Source organism: Apodemus sylvaticus, chromosome 11, assembly GCF_947179515.1.
Source record: "Apodemus sylvaticus chromosome 11, mApoSyl1.1, whole genome shotgun sequence".
NCBI lineage: Eukaryota > Metazoa > Chordata > Mammalia > Rodentia > Muridae > Apodemus > Apodemus sylvaticus.
In genome coordinates this window covers 5771461-5794250 of record NC_067482.1, presented here as the reverse complement: position 1 = coordinate 5794250, position 22790 = coordinate 5771461, and positions in this window count along the sequence as shown.

The following is a 22790-nucleotide window of genomic DNA, read 5'->3' as shown; positions in this document are numbered from 1 at the left end:
TTCCACTGCCCTCCATAAATCCCCTGGAAGCTCAGGGTCGGGAGAGACCTGTGCATGCACTGTGATAGGGCCCTACTGAATCAGCCTGTACATGAGATTGTTGGACTCCTCTACTGACTGTCCTCTGACCCTGGGAGTGTTTCTTCAACTCTTTTGAGCTACTTACTGCCAATTCCCCCTGCGAAGTTCTTCAGAGAGAGTCTCTGCTTTTATAATTTATTTGAGAGAACAGTAGCTTTGTTAGCTTCTAGTCAGGAATAGATTTCTAAAGCCATAACTTAGCATCTAGAAATAAATGTACTGGTTGCAGAAACTCAACCAGTACATTTCTCTGAAGTGTTAAATTCTGAAGTGTAAGCAGAGCGAGAGGAGAGGAAGTGGGAGGCGGGCAGGTGGGACAGGATCTTCTCAGGTGACATTTCTGGCTGTTTCTCTTGGCATCTCATCCCGTCTTCTCATGACAAAAGGAATCTTGCTAAAATGTGAAAGGAGTCATAGCCATGGGGCATAAGATAGCCATTAAAAACCTCAAATTAGAGCTCATCCAAATAATTTTTAGTGATTTTGATAAATTAATGTCACAAGAGGAAAAGAAAGGGAAGAGAAGGTGATTGCTGAGCAAAGTATTTAAAGTTAGTTCCTTTCATCTTCAAGGTTGTCTTCTGCGGGGCCATTAATCAAGTCAGCCTGGGGAAAGGAAGCCGGTGCTTCAGACATTTCCTCCTCCTGGCCATGGCTACTCTATGGCCTTGGCCACATGCTAGCCAGGAGCCACTGAGGGCAAAGGCTGATGGATGTCAGCTTTGAAGTCGGTTTGTCTAGCTGGCTGTTTGGCACCCCAGTGTTTTGAAGCTTCTAGGGCTGTTGACCTGCATGGCAACGCTTCTTTCCTTCTGTTTGCTCTCTAACTTATTTCTACTACATCTCCTTTCCTGACAGTGGAAACATTTTCTTTTTATTCCAGTGCTCTGTCCTCACCTCAGTTACTGTGTCCCAAAACCTTAGGATAGGATCTTCAGAGATGGTACCTTCGCAGACACAGTTGCCCCAATATCTAGAGAAGCACTGAAACACTTTGAATATTGAAGAGGAGAGGACCCAGACATATGCCGAGAAGTCACACGATGGTAGATAAAAAGATGAGTCCTCAAGTCTAGATTCCCAAGAACCGCTGCAGAGTCCTGGAGTGTTTCCATCTCAGGTCCTGTAACAGCAGCGAGGACTTGTAACTGCTGAGCCATCTCTTCAGCCATGAGGTATGTTCAGAGCTATGATGCTATTTCAAGAAAGATTGCTTTTATGGTGATTCTTGTATATGCCTTGAGTATTTTTCATTTATAATGCCTTAGTTTGTGATAGTTTATTTAACAGTATCATCACATACAGATAGAGGTCAGGGCACTGGTAAGCACACACTGGACTACCATCCAGGCAGCCTTATGCACTCCTAAGACCATGGCTTACGATCACAGCTTTAATCTGTTTATAAAACTGGCCTCAGTAAATAAGCATCAGAACCTTCAACAGAACGTTGTCCAAACCTTATACAAATGATAATAGTAACAACAAGAGCAGAACTGTCTCCCCAGAGAATATAGACGCTCTTCTTGGTCTATCACTGTAATGTTGTTAGAAGATCCAGGGAACAAATACCTCTGAGTAGCAGCTCATCCACTGTTAGAGGAGTTACCAGACAACTGAACTCAAGTGTTTGTTCTGAAAAGGAAGAATTTGTTGTTGTCCTTGTGACAGTTCCTTCTAAAAGCTTCAAACTTTTGTGAACTTGGTTCTCAGCTATTTCCAGCAAAACAATGTATTTTTTTAAATCTTAAGTTGCCCCTCCTCGCTATATAATTATTTTGGTGTTTCCAGGATTTGACCCTTACCCCAATATCATCTCTTGAAGGGGGGCACTCTTGAAACATACAACTTCTTTATGGGGACATTTTCTCTTCAAGCCCCATAACAACCTTAAGGGCACCAGAGAGGAGTCCATTCACAAGAAACACTATTCATTCTCCTTCCACTCAGAATGGTTTGCTTAGTGTACTCGACATTGACACTTGGAAGCTGCTCATGACTACAGGGATGCCCAGGGATACCCAGGGATGCATACTAACCTAGAATGTCCAATTAAAACAGTGCCACCCTGGTTCACTTAATCAACTTGCTTCACTGTGAGTGGTGATCTAGCCTTGGAATGCATGTGTGTGGCCCCAGAGCAGCATCTCTGGCCTCATAGGTGGTGGCTCTCAGGATGACCATGGAACTGTGCAATCCATGAGTGCCCTGCTCCCGCATAGACACTTGAAATCAGAATACCTGGCGTTACAGGACTACTATCGTTCTGCCAAAGTAACAGATCAATGAAATGACTCCTAATGACATTCTGCTATACCCATAGACCAGTGTCTCACTCAGATGGCCTCCAAGAAGCTTCCTTTTGCAGTACGTGGGGACTAACACAGAGACCCACAACTGGACAATGGGCAAAGAGTGAGAGACTTTGGAACACTCAATTTTACACAGGACGCCTTTGTCAAGCCATGCTTGCAGAAGAGGAGGCAAAGCAATTGTACAAGCCAAAGGAGGAATGGACCCGTGGAAACAGTGTCTTCTAGACACAATGAGGCGGACACACACACATGGACTCAGAGACTGTGGAAGGAAGCATGCGAAGGGTCTGCACAGGTCCACGTTAGCTGGGGTCCCAGTGCTGAGAGGGGAAGCGGACTTGGGCTCCCATCCCTAAAAAGTGAAGCTATCCCCAGCTGATATCCAGTTGTAAAGAAGAGTTAGTGGTCCCTGGTGGAGTCTCACTGGGTATATTAGCCACACTAAAGGGATGGCCCCATGCCAGCAGAAGACAGCCAACACAAAGCAAACTCCATGATACATTTGTGGATGTTTTGTCTCATATCTTGTCTGGGCATTTTTTTGTCTTACTGGTCTTTTGCCTGTGTACAATGGTTTCTGATATTATAACTTCTGCTCTTGTGTTTTATGGGTATTTTTTGTGTATTTCTTTAATTCTCCTTCTCCTCTTCTCCCCCTCTTTTTTTTCCTCCTCCCCTCTCCCCCCGAGTCTTTATCTCAGTCTTTGTCCTCATTTTTTTTTTTTTTTTTTTTTTTTTGGCCTGATGCTTTCTGAAGAAAGAAAGGGTGTGGAGTTGTATGGGTGAAGAATGGGGATAAAGTTGGGGGAGGAGAAACTGAAATTTTGAAACTCTACTTCTAAAAAACTGTAATATATTGCACAAATTTTTTTCAACAAAAAATGTCAAAACGATACTAGAAACATTGAAAACAAAAAATAAAAAAGGAAATAAAAAATCCCTGAAGTATAAAAGCATAAAATAACATTTCTAAGTACTTTCCATGTACAATGACTCTTACTTTGCATTTATTAAATCGGTAGTCTTTGACTTGCGCTAAGAACAGAGTGACTGTTTAGACTTTGGTTCAGCACTGATGATTGACCTTTGCTCCTGACGGCTGATAATGGAGCTGGCTTGCTGTTGGAGATATCATGTAAAGTTCTCAGACTGCCGTTGAACTCATCTGACATGGCTGCTATAGAGTAGTACCACAGACTAGGTGGCTACATAGAAACGTCTCTAAAATCAGTGGTTAGGGTGTGGGCATGCTTTTGAGCCCCCTTCCTGGCTCACAGGTGCTTCCTCTGGTTGTTGGCTTATGGTCTTCTGTCCCGCTGTCCCCCTGTCCTGCTGTCCCCCTGTCCCGCTGTTGGCCATAACCTGCTCTTCTCACAAGGACGGCAGTCACACGGGACCATGCCCTCCTCTCCCAGTTCCATTTAAACTCAATTATCTAGTTGAAAGGTCTCCTTCCAAATTCAGGCCCTGGGGATTAGTGAGGCGAGGGCTTCCACTCGAGCCGTGAGGAGGGCTGAGTCAGCCATGACATAAGATGTGGAAAAGACTTCTGAGATGTCTGATGTCGACAAGCTGCACCTTTCTCCTGTGCGGCGGTTACCACCAGATACTGTCACCCCTTTGCACAATGATCTAATTCAGTTGTTGTCCTCGTTGCCTGGCTTATTGCAACTGTTTTGCCGGTGTTGAGAAAGTTAAAAGAGAAAAAGAGGGAAAGTTTTTTAATGATTCTTCTTCCTCGTTGTTTAAGGTTGTAGACAGCTGTGTGTCCTGTATTAGCTGTCCCCACGGGAAATGTGTGCCTGCTCTCAGGAGACAGCTGCCTTCTGCCTCTCAGGAGACAGCCGCCTTCTGCCTCTCAGGAGACAGCCGCCTTCTGCCTCTCAGGAGACAGCCGCCTTTCCTTACCAACAGAAAGGACCTCTCACATTAGTGTCATTCCACTTCATCTCAGTCTCATATGTTTGCTTTCATTTTATATTCAATTAATTTTTATTTTAACCTGTTCTTGGGTAGCTAATAAAGAAATTTGAGTGACAAAGAAACTGTGTTCTGTGTAAGGTGACCCAGATATTTGTAAAATTTTATTGTTCTAAAAGTGTTCCTGAGCTTCTTGTAAATGTTGCTGGTGGATTTTATTATGCCATTTTCATAAACACAAAAACAAAACAAAAGATACCTGGTATCTCTATAAAGTTCTGTATTGTTAAATGCGTGTTTGCCGGGGTGGGGGTGGGGTGGCCTGAGCTCTGACTGACTATGGAAGAGAACCTGATGCAGCTTGGCGTTGTGGGTGTCTGATGTCGGAGCATTTTTACAGGCTAAATCTGCCTCCGTAACATTGCACCTTGAGTTTATTACTGCATAGTTATAGTCTGATCACCACACAAAGTGCTCATTGCTTGAACTGTCCCTGCAACCTCACGGTGGCCAGTGAAATCTGTCACTCGGGACTTGTGGTGCCGCTGAGTTAGTATCCTTCTTAAGTGTTCCTAGGGTAGTCATTTAATTAAACCAGAGGGTAACAGAGAAGGGAATTTCTGGGCTATATGGTTCAAACCTTTTATTTTAAAATAGAGGTGGGATACAAGACCAAGGAATAAACATATATCATGTGTGTGTGTATATGTGTGTGTGTGTGTGTGATATGTGTATATATGGCTACATATAACCTCTCTTCCCTCCCCCCTCTCTCTCACACACCACACACACACACACACACACACAGACACACGCACACGCACAGAGAGAGACACACGCACACGCACACACACTCATTATCATCATCGTCTTAAATAGAGTGAAGGAGGACATCTTTACATGTGGCTTTACTAGCTTGTGACAGCCACTGCTGGGGGGGTTTGCAGTCACAGTATGCTTTCCTTGTTCAGAGTTCTTGTAGTTATTGGAGAAATTCAAGCTCACATCAAAGCTCACCAGTGATGAAGTCGGAATCAAAGCCCTCTGTGCTGTAGCAGCCTTCAGGATATCCTCACTTCTGTCCTTTATTCAGAATTAGTATTATGCCTCAACCCCCAAACACACATAGATTTAATTAAGCCTTTGAAAATGCTCTTAATGTATATGATGCTCTACTATATTATTTAGTCTATTTTATTCTCTCAATTTTTATTTTATTACAAATGGATTTTTCATGCAACATATTCTGATCACAGTGTCCTCTCCTCCAGCTCTTTCCTGTTCTTTCTCACATCTCCTCCCCTTTCCTCCCCTCCTGATCCACACCCTTTAGGTCTCTCATTAGAAAACAAACAGGCATCTAAGGGATAATAAGAAAATAATATAAGATACAACAAAACCAGATTGTAACATGACTTAACAAACAGAAGAAAACAAGCCAAAGAAAAAGTGTGAGAAACACGTATAGACAGATATAGCACATATAGAGTAATCTGTTTCCCCAGTGAGACTTCCTTGGAAAAACTAATTTTTTATTTGCAAATGGCTATCTATTGGCGATAGCTTCTGGGTCAGGGTTAGGGGCATGTGTCCACTCCTCTCAGCTCTAGGACACTGTGGTGTTTTGAATATGTGTGGCACAGGGAGTAACACCATTAGGAAGTAAGGCCTCGTTGGAGTAGGTATGGCCTTGTTGGAGGAAGTGTGTCACTTTGGCAGTGGGCTTTGAGACCCTCCTCTGTGAGCTACCTGGGAACAGTCTCTCCTGGCTGCATCAGATCAAGATGCAGAACTCTTAGCTCCTTCCCCAGCCCCATGGATGCTAAAAGGCTTCCTGCCTTGATAGTGATGGACTGAATCTCTAAAACTATAAGCCAGCCCTAATTAAATTCTGTCCCTTGTAAGAGCTGTGTTGGTGTCTCTTTAGAGTAATGGAAACCCAAACTAAGACAGACCCCATTTGGCGTAGATTCACGCAGGCCCTGCACATGCTGCCATGGTGAATTCACATGTATGTCAGACTTGTGTTTAGACAGCCCTGTTTCCTCAGCATCCTCCATTCTGTTTGTCTTTCCATCCCATCTTCTGCAGACCTCCATGAGCCCTGAGAGCAGACTTTAGATGGAGATGCTTCATTTAGGACTGAGTGTTCCAAGGTCTCTCATTCTCTGCATATTGTCTGGCTGTGTATTTTTTCCCCATCTGCTGCAGGAGGACGCTTCTGTTATGATGGCCGGACAATGCACTAATCTGTAAGTGTGGCTCTTTGTTTCTGACTCACTATGGGGTATCAGGACATGGCTTGCTCAGGCAAAACACAGAGGGGCAAGGCTATGTCCCATTCTCCCTGTTGGGATGCCAGGCTCATGGGACACAGCTGAGGGGAGAAAAATGCAGTCTAAGATAGGGGCCCCAGCCCATGTTTCTCCTGCTGAGAAACTTCAGGGCTTGGGTAGAGTCTGGTTCTAAAACTTCTGGGCACCCAGAAGCGACTGGGAACCAGGAAGAGTTGAGAACAGGGTGGGCTCCCGGGCCTGAGATGATCCCAGGCAGGGGGATTCCAGCTTATTTCAGGGTGAGTGTCAGGAATGAGGAGAGACCTTCTGCAGGAGACTTAGGCTTCCCTGGAAGAGAGAGAGGGAGAGGGAGATGAAGAGAGAGAGAAATAGAGAGAGGCAGTTCTTGCATGTCCAAACTGTTTATTCATGATGGAGAAGATGCATAGGAGTTACTTAGGGTGGACAGAGATTAAATATCTCTTGCACAAAGGAATATCCAGGAAGGGACAATTATTGGCTAAACCCTTGGGGCTCATCTAGTTACCTCATTACCATGGAGATCTCTAAGTTTCTATGCTACAGTGACCAGTCGTCATAGTTCTCTTTATTTATTTTATTTTATTTTATTTGGTTTTTTGGATTTGGTTTTTTCGAGACAGGATTTCTCTGTGTAGCCCTGGCTGTCTTGGAACTCACTCTGTAGACCAGGCTGGCCTTGAACTCAAGAAATCTGCCTGCCTCTGCCTCCCAGAGTGCTGGGATTACAGGCATGCACCACCATCGCCCAGCTCATCATAGTCCTTTTAATGGGGTGTTGTGGTCACATGCTCCAGGACAAGAATCTGGTTGGAAGCTATTGAACTCCTGCCGTTCTCAATTAAGAGTTTGGGGTTCTGAACCGTTGCTGCTACCTTACCTAAGTTTTTGAATCTGGTGGTGTGGTCCACTGCCCCACACATAAGTATAGCAGAATGTTCTTCAGAATCATTTTACTGCTATGTTCTCTTAGTGGAACAGCAGTAGTTGGTTCCCCTAGGTCTCTAGGCTATGTAATCTCAGACTCTTGGTTACCCAAGCAGAACTGGTATGGGCTTTATCTCGTGGGGTGCACCTTAAGTCAAATCAGATTTTGGTTGGTGAGTCCCACAAGCTATGTCCCGCCATTGTGCCAGCACATCCTGCAGGCAGAACGCCATTGTAAACAAAGGGTTTGTGTAGCTGGGTTGGTGTTTGCCTTTCTCCTTTGTAGTGTGTAGACAGAGCACCCTCAGTACCATGAATGCCAGTTTGAAGGGATGAAGGTTCTAATTAGGTGTTAGCTTGACTGCTCTATGGCCCATGAGTTGTGTGAGTGTTGTATTCAGCAATAGGGCCTTATCAGTTTGTGGAGAGCAGCCAATCGCCTTGGAAATATCCCAGGTGGTTTGAGGCTTCCCATGGAATCTTTTTGGTGAACAACTTGATTAGATTTAATCCAGTCCCTGTACTAGGAACTTCATTTGGTGATGAGAGATGTCTAGGTGGGTCTCTGTTTCCCCTGTTATTTGATAATTTCACTTAGTAAACTTCATGCATGTATATTTTTGGAAGCTTCTGCTGTATTAGATTTCTAAATGACCCTTCAAAATGGCTGCTGGTTTTGGCTAACCCTCCCTGTATCCTCTCCCCTATTTTCTTTTTCCCTCTTCCTCTTTGTTTGATCCTCCTGTTCCAGGCCCTCCCTCTAATCAATCCATAACTATATATTCTATTTCTCCTTCCTAGGGAGATCTCTCCTTCCCCCCTCCATCATATTCTTAAAAATCCACTAAGATTGATTTTATAGCTTCTTCATGGCTTGTGACTCAGTTTGAAAATCTCCGGATGTTGTGCTGCCCTTGCTTTGCTGCTTCTGGTTCACTGTGGAGGGAACTGTCTTTTCATTGCTGTCCAAAAATCCTCCTCCTTGTTCTGCCAAGACCTCGCATGCCAAATCCAAGGAGACTTTGTCCTGGATAACTCTGCTTATTTAAATTTATAATGGCTCAAGCACAAGTCTGTGACCTGATTTCTACCGTGGTCTTAAGTCATTCAAGGTCCTCTTCCCCCTCTTTTCCCATCCTTCCTGACCGCATCCCCAGGAGTGGGGAGATAGACCTGTTAAATGGAAGCCTGCCTGTCAAATTGAAGCCTGTCATTTTCTGAACTGATAGGTGGTTTGCTGTCTGACAAGACCCCAAGGCCATGCCTATAAGAGGCAAATGCAGATGAGTGATCCACTGATTTGCATTTGGCTTAAAACCTGCTCTGAGTGGGAGCGTTGTGTGGGAGAAGTGGTGGAGTTGGGCTCTGTCTGTATCATTTACTCTGGCAGTGCTCCACGAGACACAGCGAGCTTGGGTGGGTTGCCATTCCTAACTCATTTCCTGGTAGAAGTCATGACATTCCCATAGGGACCATCTGTGTCACCCATCCACAGTCTTCCTTGGTTAGTGATATATAAGTACTTCAAGTTCCTAGCCCACAGTGTGGTTACTTCCTGAGCTCAGAAGTCCCATGGGTCTGTTAGTGGTGTTGTTAGCTTTCACTAGCTGTCGGCACCAGTTTAGTCCTTTAGGTTAACAGTGTCACATGCATCCTCTTATTGTATCCTCACAGCAGCCCTGACGATGCTGTTGATAGCATTTATCCTGGCTGGCTTGCAGGTGTCTTTTATTTACTAGGTTCTTATAAGGGTATGAGAATTAGAGAATAGGAAAAGAAAGGAAGTGGTAGAGATGAAGTTCACAGACAGACTGACACACATACTCACATACACTTACCCACACACTCATACAAATACTACACACACACATACGTATACACACTTATACACACTCATACACACACCATACATACTTCCACATACACGCACTACACAAACACAGACACATACATACACACACAGTCACATACACTTACACACACCACACACTCACACACACTTACACACATAGCCACACATAGACTTACACACACATACACCACACACACACACCTACTTGCATACTTGCATATATACTCACACACTAACAACCACAAACACACATACTTATACACACACACAATTTTACACACACAAACATAAGACACTCACACACACTTAAACACACTCACATATATTCACATATACTTACAAACATACCACACACTTGAACATGCCTATATTACACAAACACAGTCACACATACATAGTCACACATAGACTCATACACATAAAACACAAATATATACACACTTGTATATACACTCACACACTACACAGACACACACACACTTAAACACATAATCACACATAATCTCTTTCTCTCTTTCACACACACACATACACACACACACACACACACACACACACACGAGTTTCAGTGTCTAAATCACGGCTTCCCTGCTTCCTTCTGTTTTGGGATTTGATTGTCTTGGTGCTGTCATCCTCTGTCATAACCCACATTAAACTTTAAATTGTAGAATCTTGTCTTTGCTTTTTTCCTTGCAAAAGATGATTGAGTTTGAGTTTCAGATCTGAGATTATTCTACAATAACAGAGGACTCAGATTCCAGATAGAAAGTATTTCATTTCTTGTTGGGTACCGGATCTTAAAATTAGTGCACACACAAACCACCCAGGAAGCATTTTAAGGTGAAATTTCCTGGGCATCAGGATTAATGTGTTTAACATGTCAACAGACTAGTCTTGAACTCATGACCTTCCTCCTTCAGCCTCCTGAGTGCTGATATTATAGGTGCTTGACCACACCTTGCCCTGAACACATTTATATTTAGTGGTTTGAATAAAGTAAATTATGTTACAAAAAAGTGCTACCTCAAGGAATTATAAGGTATCTGGAATAGTAGCCCACAGATACAATGGTCATACTCAGGAGACTGGAGCAGGAGGATCATGGATGATACTAGCCTTGGATATGTATTGATTTCTGGACCAGCCTGGGATATATAATGGAAACTCTGTCTTGCAAAAAAAGCAACAGTGTAATAACCTTAGGTGAAGAATCAATCAGGGTAGACAGTGATTTAAAGATATCCTTGGCCACATTGATGCAATCAGAATGTAAGTTCTTTGACTGTGTGTGCTGATGACCATATAGGCTTGGATCCTTTTGCATCTGTGGATGTCCTTTTTGTGGTTGTGCTTTTGTAACATAATTTACTTTATTCAAACCATTAGATATAAATGTGTTTGGAGCACGGTGTGGTGTCACTTGAGGGCTCCCTCATGTTTCTTTACTTCCTCCGGGGTGGGGTTGACATGTGACTTGGTTCATATCAATGGGATGTAACAAAAGCTCTTCTAGAATGATTGCTAGAGTTCTTACTACAGTTTTTCACCATCCCTGTCTTCCTCTCTCTATCTTCTAGACAGATGAAGCCAGATGGCTGTGAAGCTGGAAGATTGTAAAACCAGGTGGAGACAGCCAGGTGTTTGAGCCACTGCCTAGAGGAGAGATACTTGGCCTGCATTGAATTGTAACACAAGCAACATGAAACTGAAAACTGAAGGGTTATTTATTTTGGTTACAAAGTCTATCCTATGTCCATAAATACAAAGTTATGATTGTGACAGGAATTTTTCATTTGCTGTAGCAGAAGACAAGAATTGTTACTTCAACCCACCTGTAGCCAATAATGTAACAATGGAATCTGGGCAAGCAGGCCATTGCCTCTTTAAACAAATAGCCAAGGAGAACTTCCTGATCAGAGCTCTCTTGACAAGTTTTAAAAATCTGTCTTATTTAACATGTAAGGAATAACTACCTTCCCCCCTCACCCCTTCTTTTCTAAATCTAAAAATGGTTTCTGGCTTTATTGCTTCAAGCTCAATCACAAATCAACACTTTCAATTTCTGGAATCTGAAGTCTCTCAAATGTTAGGAAAAGAAATGATGTCCATGAATTGAACGATTCACATATGCACAGGCTTTATGCATTCAACGAGAAAAACAATGTGAAAGATAATGAAAACCCCAAGAATTTGTAGCTGGCATTTATAAACTTTCATCAGATGGTAACCGTTAAGCTGTCCTCCATCCCCCCCCCCCCCATAAATATCTAGCTCTGACTTTCTTTTTTTGCCACCATGAGAAATGAGAAAGCCTGATTTTCTATGTATAGTGGAGTAGATTATTTCCAGTGTTTCCCAACTGCCTGATACAATCTATTCCTGGACCACAAGACCAGTGTCAGGAGGGGAAACCATTATGGCTAGAATCTAGCAGATGAAGTAGACATTGCCAAAGTCAAGGCTCTCCCATCTCATGAGTATCATTGCTGGTGTACAAACTCCCAGAGTTTGTTTTTGCTATCGGAATAACTGTGTTCTGTAAAGCTCATTGGACACTCAATCATTGCACCAAGAGGAAATACAGTCAAGTTCGTGTTAGTTTTTGCTTGTGACGATCTTCATTAACCAATCGAAATAACGCTTATGTGCATTTCTGTTTATTATGTATCCTTGATCCATCAACACTGAACTCGAGGCAACAACTCCATAACTCACTCAAGCCTGAACGGATTTTACCTAACACACATACTTCTCTGTAATTACAGCATGGTCTTCCTATGTCTGTGAGTCAGTGGATGATAATCCAGCTCTATGCGTGGGCCCTTTTAAGACAGTCAACTCACCAGAGAAGTTCAAACCTCCACACCCACCGACCCACACACTTAAAAAGTCATACTAAGTAGACACAACACAGGGGCAGGGGGCCCCAACCACAACGCTGAAGTACTACTTAGTGTTGTCGTGAGTTCCATGGAGAAGTAGCTGTGTTAGGTAAGATAGTAGGTATTCATGCAGGAGATCTGAAAAAAGACTGAGGTTTTCCTCCTTGAGGATCATCGGTGTTGGGGAGCCCAATGTTTGGCTGCTTTGTGTGTAAGCATGTTCTCAGTCAATGGTAAATCATGGCATGTACTCTAAACTGCCACTAACAATATAACAAGGATTCAGAACATAGCACCTTTGATAATGGGAATATAAATGTGCATATGACATATCCACATACATGTAGTATCAGACTGTCATATAAAATGCATTTCTTATTTTTAAGATTTATTTATTTATTATATGTAAGTACACTGTAATTGTCTTCAGGGGAGAAGGGACAGATCTTGTTATCGATAGTTGTTAGCCACCATGTGGTTGCTGGGATTTGAACTCAGGACCTTTGGAAGAGCAGTTGGTGCTCTTAACCGTTGAGCCGTCTCTCCAGCCCTAAACCTCATTTCTTATTGTGGCTTATGATTCTGGTGCAAGCTGGGAAAGTACTGTACCAGCTGAGGTAAGTCCCTAGCCTACTTGGGTTTATAATTTATTTAAAAAAGGAAATTAGAAAGACACTGCTGTAATGTCTCTATATTTATTCTGGTTTTATAAATTGCTTTCCATTGTTTAAAATTCATTATGTATTACTATTGTTCCTTTTATGTGTAAGGCTGATGATAAAATCTCTTTTCCTGGTTTTGGAAAAAGAATAAAAACAAATTTTCTAATTGTTGCATCAGACCCGATTTCATGCCTGTGTTTAGATCACATGCCTTGTCAGTAAGAATATAAGATTATTTTCTTTTAATGTCTTCCCTATCGAATATGTTGGAGACGAAGATGTTGCCATGGATAAAAGCAGAAAGATTTGTGGCTTTTAGCAAATAGGCACAGTGGCACTTAATGAAAGGGAAAAAAAATCTTGCAAACTATGTAAAGTCTGTCAAATGATAGGTAATGAGCACATAGCGTGGAGGGATTGGGGGTTCAGCTCCACGGTGGAGTGCATACGTAAGACCCTGGCTTCTCTCTATATAACCTTAAAGATTGTGTGTGTGCAGTGAAGGAATGATGACGAGTCGCAGGATTTTCTTTAAGAGCAAAAACAAGAAGGATTTAACCTTAACCTTTGTCCTTTATGGAGTCTAGCATAAATTTTGGCCGTGCATTTGCTGATTAAATAGTGGTTTACAAGGTGTGGCATAACCAGGCTGACTAGAGTTCCACTGTAACCTAGAGTAGCAGCTCAGATGATGCCCAGTGAATCTCATACCAAGCGCAGGACCATTGGCTATCTTTAGCTGTGTCACTGTCATTTCTGCAAAGAAAAAAAATCACCTGCTGACCATCTAAAAGCTGCCTCATATGCGATGACAGAACCCAGTACTCAACCACTGTGTTTAGTAAATAAAAATACCAAATGCCCAGTTAAATGTGGACAGCCTCGAATTGCCCACACTTATGGACATTAAAGTAAAAGAAAAATATTTCCTGAGTTTTAGTTAAGCGAAATTATATATATGTATATATATAATATACATATATGTATAATGTATATTTATACATATATGTATACATATATGTATGAATACTGTGTTACGTAACTATTCCTTTAGCTCCATTTCCCTAATAATTTGGCTCTCCTTGCATCTACTTGTTTTGCAGAATTCACTCAGAAAATCAATGGCAGTCACATGTGTATTTAATTTGCAGTATAACATGCTTTGAACAATGTCAGAGCCAATTCTTTTGTCTGTTGAATATGCACTAATGAAAACCAGCTCTCAGTATTAGCATCCACACTGACCAGGAATCTGTATGACGTCAGCATCTCCAAGGGTCCTTTCCATGTGGTTGGTTGGAGCACATCATGACACAGTCCTTAGAATCGCCTGTTCTCTTGCTCTGCATAACTGTTTCTCTTTGCTTGCTCAATGACTTCAGAGTGCATGCACTGACCAGAGACTCATTGTCTCTGCTATTTCCAACACACGGTGGTCTTGGGTGTTTGTAGCATGAAGGTGAAAGACAAATCTTTCAAAATCCAAAACAACTCTACCAGGAGTAGCTAGGGCGGTAACAGTAACACTCACTGTTGCAAAAGGAAGCTCCTTTCATAAGCCAGGATGTCCACTAACAATATACTTGGCACTGAAAAATATTTTTTTCTCCCTGCATTTTTTTCTGTTAAAGCTTTTGGCCATGTTTGTTAAAGACTTGAGCATGTCTGCTATGATTCTGATCTGTCTGTTGTAGCTCTACTCTGAGATACTCTGTACAAGCAAAGCTGATTTTCCAGGCATTCCCTGTCCAGAGAGGCTACATGTCATAAGCAGCTTTTGACTCTATTCTGAGCATTATACAGAAGCAGGATTCTGTGCTGCTCTTAGCTAGACATGTAAAGAACACCGCATGTCCAGCACTGATGTAGACACCATGAGAAACGCACTGATCAAGTCCCTTATTACTACAAGTAATACCGGTCTTGTCCTATAAATTTATCAGAGTAGATTGGGAACAGGTGAGGACACATCCACATTAAATCATAGAAAGAAAACCAGGCCCTAAAACTTACTGATCATACAGACTGTGAAGGGTGCAACACCCTAAGACTATGAGCAGCATATGGGCAGGGTGTAAAACCCTCAGACTCGAAGATTCAGGAAGTGTGCAACCCTGTTACCTGGACACCATAAAGAGGGGAGCCTAACACTGCCATGCAGACAGCCCCACTGCTCTGTAATCTGAGTTCCTGTTGCATTCTTCAAGAGACTCAACACAGGAACCTTGCAACTGCTCCAGGGGCTTCAGTGTAGCCGTCCAGTGGCCATGGAAAACTGGGTCTACCTGAAAGGGGGGCTGGAGATGAAAAGGACGGGGTGCGAGAGAAGGATGAAGCCAAGACAATGTTTCCGATCAAGGCTCAAAGTTTAATACTCGGCACTGCATTTACATAGGAAGAGTCCACAGACCCATCCGTTGTTTCAGCGGAACTGTGCTGCAAAGCAAGCTCAACATGCAGTCCATTCCTGTAGGAAATTGCAGGTGGGACAAGGCAGAAGACTCCACTTGGGTCATTAAGGTCCAACTGTGGTGATCACTTAAGGTCTATTTAGCCTACTCAAGCTGGGGGAAGGGCACACTTCAGCTGGGCTCATTTTCCACTGATGATATGGCCATTTGAATAGCTGTCCATCAGTCCACCCATTTGAATAGCTGTCCATTAGTCCACCCATTTTCAGTCCCTGCTTTTCTCTCTGCTACTGCAGCCTCAGGCATCCTGCAGCTCGCCTGGCTGCTGTCCTTGACCCTGAAGCCCTGCTCAGTGATGACCTTGTAGTTTGAATCAGCAGCACAGCCTCCTGCAGACCACCAGCTGGGTTAATTCAAATCTATCAAACTTTGGTGTTCCTGAAAAGCCCTAAATCTGATGCTGAAGTTTGAAGTTTGAAGTGGCAGGCTGTCTGATGAGGCGTTCTTCCTGGCTAGGGCATGTCAGACTTTTTTTTTTTTTTATTCAAACCTTCACACTGATGGATGAAGTTCACTGTGCTATGGAAGAAAGTCTACTTTGAATTTTGATTTATATGTCTCTTTAGCAATGCTTTTTAAAGCCTTAGTTTTGACTTCTCAATTTTCAGGATTTAAATGGGGTGGTCTTGGATAAATAGGGTAATTATTTTCCTCCAGAAGCTTTAGTGAAGGATAATAAACATAGAAAATAAGCTAATATGTCACAACACAAGACACATATAGCTTCCCCACATATACACACATGCATATATGCATACACATGTGTAGACATAGATGCATACATGCACTTATGTACACACATACACATATGCACACACACACACATCAGCGAAATGAAGACAATGGTAAAACACTTCCTATAGTCCTTACAATTTTTTTCCTCCTCACTATACTTGACACCAGACAACCACTGATCTTTCTGTCATTATATATCTAAGGTGCAGAGGGTGGAATTTTTAAGATATCTGGGTGACCCTCACCCTTGTATAACCCCACTGCTTTTAAGTATGTGAGGCACTTGTAAAAATGATGATGTATTCTTTCCACATTATATCATATTAAATGGTAAATTTTGCAGATGTAACTGAGCTTTGAATAAAGAATTGGGTGAGTTTCAATCAAACTATAAAATACCCTCCCCCGTTTCTTCTGAAAAGTTGCTTTGTTATTCCTTTAAAATTGCAAGAATTACAGAAAAATTACAGAAAAAAGTCTGTAGTCATTTTTTCATATCTTACTAGATTTTAATCACCACTGTATGGAATCAAGAGATAAATTTTGAGAATAAATTTGGCTTCACAATATCAAGTCTTGCAGTCCATTATCATTTTTAGGCAGTCTTTAATTTACCTCAGGAGCATTTATTTTTCAGTGTTTAAGTTCTTAATTTTCTCACCATATATTTTATTAATTGGAATTAAAAATGTGTTGAAAACCAGGCAGTGGTGGCCCATTTCTTTAGCCCCACACCCAGGAGGCAGAGGCAGATGGATCTCTGTGAATTTGAGGCCTGTCTGGTCTACAGAGCAAGTTCCAGGACAGCCTGGGATACACAGAACAATACTGTCTCAAAAAAAATCAAGGCAAAAAAAGATTATTTAATTTTTTTGATTACTCATTGTTAGCACATAGCAATAAAATACTGTTTTCCTACAGAACTGCACCCTGCAACGTGTCATTATTGTTACTATACAGGGACTCTTTTAGATCCCACTGGGCTTTCCTCATAGTTACTGTGTTGCCTCAGAGCGAAGGCTGCTTTCTGGTCTTTCCAAGAGGAATCATTTTTATTTTTCTTCTTGCCTCAGAAGCTGGAGAATTATTATTCAATATTATTGAATAATATTGACTATTCAGATTCAATAACAGATACCCTTGTCCTAGGGGAAAGGCATCCCATACTTTAGCATGAAGTGTGGTATTTGTGACACAGTGTTATTTGTTTGATTGTACCTGGATCTAGCTATGTACCACCCAGGCGGTCTTTGAACTCACAATCTTCCTGCTTAGTCAGCCCTGTGTTGGGATTATAGACATGCATCACTACACTTGGCTTTATTGATTTATTTGAAAAGTTGGCCCTGGGTCTGTTTAGATACCATTGTTTTCTGTGTTTGTTGACTGATTATAATTGTAGCCCATTCGAATCTTCTCCGTTCTCTGAGTTTGCATGATGTCATCTCCTTTTCCTTCGGCTTCTCGGTTTCCTGTTGGAGTAATTCCAGTCCTGGGCGTTGTTATCTCCTTTTCCTTTTGTCCTTTCTTTAGGTGAACAGAGGCGTCTTAGTCAAATTTCTTTGGCTTTGAAGAGACACCACGACCACAGCAACTATTATAAAGGAAGACATATAACTGGGGCTGGCTTACAGCTCAGAGGTGCTGGGAACTGAACTCAGGACCCCTGGAAGGGTAGCCAGTGCTCTTAACCACTGAGCCATCATCTCTCTAGGCCCTACTTTTCTCTTTTTAAGCACAGTCATTTAGCACTCAAAATGTCTTGCTAACTGCTACTACTTTATTGACACCCCACAAAATTTGCTATGTAATGCTTTTATTTTCAATCAATTCGATGCATTTTGAGACTTTCTTTTAGTGAATTCTTTTCCCATTGGTTACTCAGAAGAACACTAGGTTCAAATACTTTTCTTTTTCTATTGATTTATAGTTGTGTTGGATTCTGCTCAACAAACTTAACTTCTTTTATATTTATGAAAATTAATCAATCTCAGCCCTGAGAAGGCAGAATCAGGTAAACTCTGTGAGTTCCAGGCCAGCATGATCTACATAGTGAATTCTAGGACAGGCAGGGCTATGAAAAGAGACCCTATCGCAAAAAACAAAAACATTAAGTTTAAGTCGATTTAGTTTTGACCCTAAATGTTTGTCTTAGTAAAAGTCCTGCATACAATGTTTCTTTGTGTCATTCGGGTGTGTTCTGGGCTAATACAGCCATCAAGCACTGCTGTTTAGACACTGAAGATTCTCCATCAGCTCCAGAGAGCTGCTGAAATCTGCTATTACAACCAAGTTAGGAAAAGGAAGGCAAATAAATCACTCTGGTCACGACCTTCCACTGGGGTCTGTCTACATGAGGAAAGTCTTATTCCAGGTAGTAAGCTCGGCATTCTTAAATGTGACTGGGCCCTTTAGGATGCTCAAAGAACCAAGAACCCACGCTGTGTAAATAAAAGTAAAGTGTTTACTATGGAGATGCAGCTTCAAGAACACTCCCTTCCTATCATCTCAGATCCTGTCCAGTCACAGGCTTTCCCCAGGTACATGATCAATATGTGTTTATTTCTCTTTGTATAAAGCTCTGAAGATACTGTTGTTGTATAGTGATGTAATATTTCTGATCTTGTGTGTTTTACATCCTTCAGTAGAAACACGGGCACATCCCTTAGCTGGTACACAGAGAGACTCCACCTGCCTACCATGGAGCTCATAAGCTAGAGGAATGGTTTGGGGATTATCATGTACACCAAGGGCTCAAGGGAACGATGAGTTCAGGCTCGTACGTTTTTCTTTCTGGAAGCACAACCTGTTTTTCTATTTTGCACTCTATAGTTTACACACACAGTGGAGCCAAGACTGAAAGCTGTGTCTGTGGTGTGTGTATGTGTGTGTGTGTGTATGCCTATACTTATGCATAGATACCTTACACCATGATTCATTTTTGGAACAGCTTTTCTAAAATTTAGTTTGTATTAAATTAATAGATTTTTTTAAAAAATCAAAACAAAACTTTATGTCAGTGTTTAGATTAGATCAGAAAGGTTTCCTGAAGTTACTGTTTATAGATTCTTTTAAAGATCCCTTAGGCAACGTCAAGACTGCTGCATGCGGACAGCCGCTTGAATTATAGCACATCAACTTTAATATGTACCTCAGGAATGATAGGGGTCTTAAATAGCCAGTCGTATTTACTAGAGAAACCTAGAGTTTTCTTAGATTGCCGACCTTAGCAAGAGGAGAAATGCAGGGTGACAGAGTCTAAGTGGCTCTTTTCAGATATATCACACTGATTATCTATATTTAAGATGCAAAACAATCTTCCAGGAGCTATTTAATTAAGTGAAAGTAGTCTAGTCCTTTTGGAACCAAATGTCTCAGTGAGCCAACATACCAGCGATCGAGGGAGTGGGGCGTTATTACAGCACAGTAACTCTTTAAACTCCCACATCAGGGATCCTAAACAGTGATTGGTTGAGAAATTTATCAAACCGAACTTAAATTTCAGCAGGTACAAAATAGTCACACAAAAAGCCCAGGACGGTGTGCCACTCTCAGCCTGGAAAGAGAGATAAGGAAATCTGGATTTTCAAAGTCCCCTTGAAGGTGTTGAAGGTAAGATGGAATCCCTCTAGACAGGAGCCAAGTGCCTCCTGTTGAGAGAACCTCCAGCCCCAGAGATGAGGGCTGACTTGGGCTAAAGTTTTCTGACTTTTAACTCTTCAGGTCTACAGTATATATTAAAGATAATGTGTGATTCAGGAAGGCTTGCTAAGCCATTCGATAGGACCATCTGATAAGACGACACATCCCTGGGGAGTAGAACTGATTTTGCCCCAGTATATTGTTGAGATGCTATCGCCTATTAGAAAAACCTAAGATGAAATAAACATTCTAATTGTATTAATTTAAAAACCAGCACCTGGAGTGTTCTGTGTACAAATCCCGATAGCTCTATTATATTGTTATTTTCACTCAGGAAAATACATTTAAGAGCTTTAAACCTAGTCAAGGGTGTTTTTCAGCCTTATCCTTGGAATGTTGGGAGTGCTGGGACTTAACAAACAAGAATCACACACTGTCTTCCTCTTAGAGACGGATGATGCAGCATCCAAACAACTGCTCTTCCTGAGAGTTAAGCTAGGTTTGGGGGTTTGATTTAACTACTGCTCTCCAAGGTTTTAAGATCTGCCTAGTGTTCACAACTAAAGCTCTATAGTAAGAAGGACTGTGGTCCCTTCCAGGACTCAGTGTCTGGTTGCTTTAGTCTTCAGATGTTCATTGACTGGATCTAGTAAATGAGTCTCCATTTAAACTAAGTATCTTGACTCAGAATCAACTTAGGGTTGGGGTGTGTGTGTAATTTTTTGGTGTGTGATGTGAAATGTCTAAAAGTAGACGCTCAAACAGTTTTAGGTAGAATACTCACAGATCTGATTTCTGTCACGCTAAATTTTTCTGCTTCAAACTTCATGATAACAGACGTAGGAAAACAAAGACATATTGCCACGAGTTGGCAAAAATCGAGGCGGATATTTGACAATGATGTGGTTACTTTGAATGGTTTTGATTTTAAAAATTAGGTAACTCGTGTTTTAAATATCTTTAAAATATTTTCATCCGTTCTCTGAAAAATTTGTTCCGTGTGTTCTGATTGTATCCGCCTTTCCCCCCAGCTCTGCCAGTTCTGCCTCCGTTCTTTCTTTTTAAAAATTATTTATTTAAATTTATTTACATTTCAAGTGTTATCCCCTTACCGGGTTTCCCCCCTTCCTGGAAACCCCCTATCCCCAATCCCCTGCTTCTATGAGGATGTTCCTCCACCCACTCCCACCTCCCCGCCCTCGATTCCCCTACACTGGGCATCTATGGAGCCTTCTTAGGTCCAAGGACCTCTCCTCCCATTGATGCCTGACAAGGCCGTCCTCTGCTACAAGTGCAGTCGGAGCCAGATCCGCCCCCATTCTTTACTCTCACAATTTGTGCTCCTTTTTGTAAAGAAACAAAACAAGAACCGCGCATGCCAGTTTGTGCTCCCCAAAGGTTCTCAGACGCGAGGCCATCTGCTGGGTTCTGGTTGCCTTACCAGGGGCTGCACTAGAGAACACTGCCTTTCCTTCTTTCCCAGCTCCTATCGATTGGGAATTGCTCCTCAGCTAGGGGTGGAACATCGCGCCCAGCTTCCCTCTCCATTCCGGGATTTGGTCTGACTGGGGTCTGGTGCAGGCTGTCAGAAGTGCTGTAAAGATCGCTCGAGTGGTAAAAATTTACCTCAGGCATTCCAACAAGGCCCTGACGAGGCCTTGCATTTCCCTGTCTTCTTAGTGATATATTCTAACTTGCTAATCATACATCTCATTTAGTGTGGGACAGTGAATGGGACAATTTAAAGGAGGCTCCTCAATCGAGTATATTGGCCACTTCCACTGGGGTCTTTGACATGGTTGACCTGCCTTGCCAATAGGTGCCAAGTATCACATATGGCAGTACTAGAGTGGGGATGTATGTGTGTGTAGGATGGAATGTGGGTGGTGAGTGGCAGGAAGTCTTAGATGGTCAGACCTCAGTTTAGAAATTATACACACACACACACACACACACACACACACACACACACGCTTTATTGCAGGTACCTTTTTAGGACCAGGGATCCCCAGGTCATGCTGGGTCACTGGGTTTGGACTTGCCAAGCTCGGTAGAAGCTTGGCTTGGTAGATAGATGGCCTTCACCCGACCCCTGGCCCTAGGACTCTTGTCTCAAGGCACAACATTTCAGTTTGTAGAATAATCGAAGGGATCCCAGCTCTTCTTAGTTTTCTCTTGACAGCTGTAAGGGTGAAGCATCTTTGACAGAGATCCTGGAATTGAATTGTGTTCTCACTTCTGTCTGTCTATATATATATATATATATATATATATATATACACACACACATACATATATACATATATGTATATATATGCATATATATTCATTGATATTTTAAAAAAATATTTATTTAATGTATGAGTGCTCTGCTGCATATACATCCACCTGTCTGAAGAGGGCATCAGATTTCCCTATAGATGGTTATGAGTCACCATGTGGTTGCTGGGGATTTGAACTCAGGACCTCTGGAAGAGCAGCCAGTGCTCTTAATTGCTGAGCCACCTCTCCAGCCCCCTTCATTGATGTTTTATTTTATTTCCCTATTAACTTTGAATTTCAATCAAGACCATTTTATGGCATTCAAGATCATAATAATTAAATCTTGTGGAAGGTCATAAAATAGGAGAAAACTATCCTTTCTGTAGAAAAATACCATGACACAAATAATTTAACTTTTAGAAAACAGGAACCTGAATTTTTGATTCACATAGACTTTTACAGTTTCACAGGCTTTATTCCAATGTATAAAAAATATGTATCTGACTCTGTGAGTTTGCACTGCAAAGGGGTGAAAGATTTCACTCTTGAAGGCCCTCATGCAGTCCGAGCCGGCAAAGTGCCCGGGTAAGGGTGGGGTGTCCTTCGTACCCAGGAGTGCTTGTTCAGTAGCAGCCTCTACAAGGTGACGCTTGTTCTGCTCAGAAGACACCGACAGTCAAGACGCTGGCCTGGGCTCCAGGAGCTGATGCCAGGGAGGAGGGACAG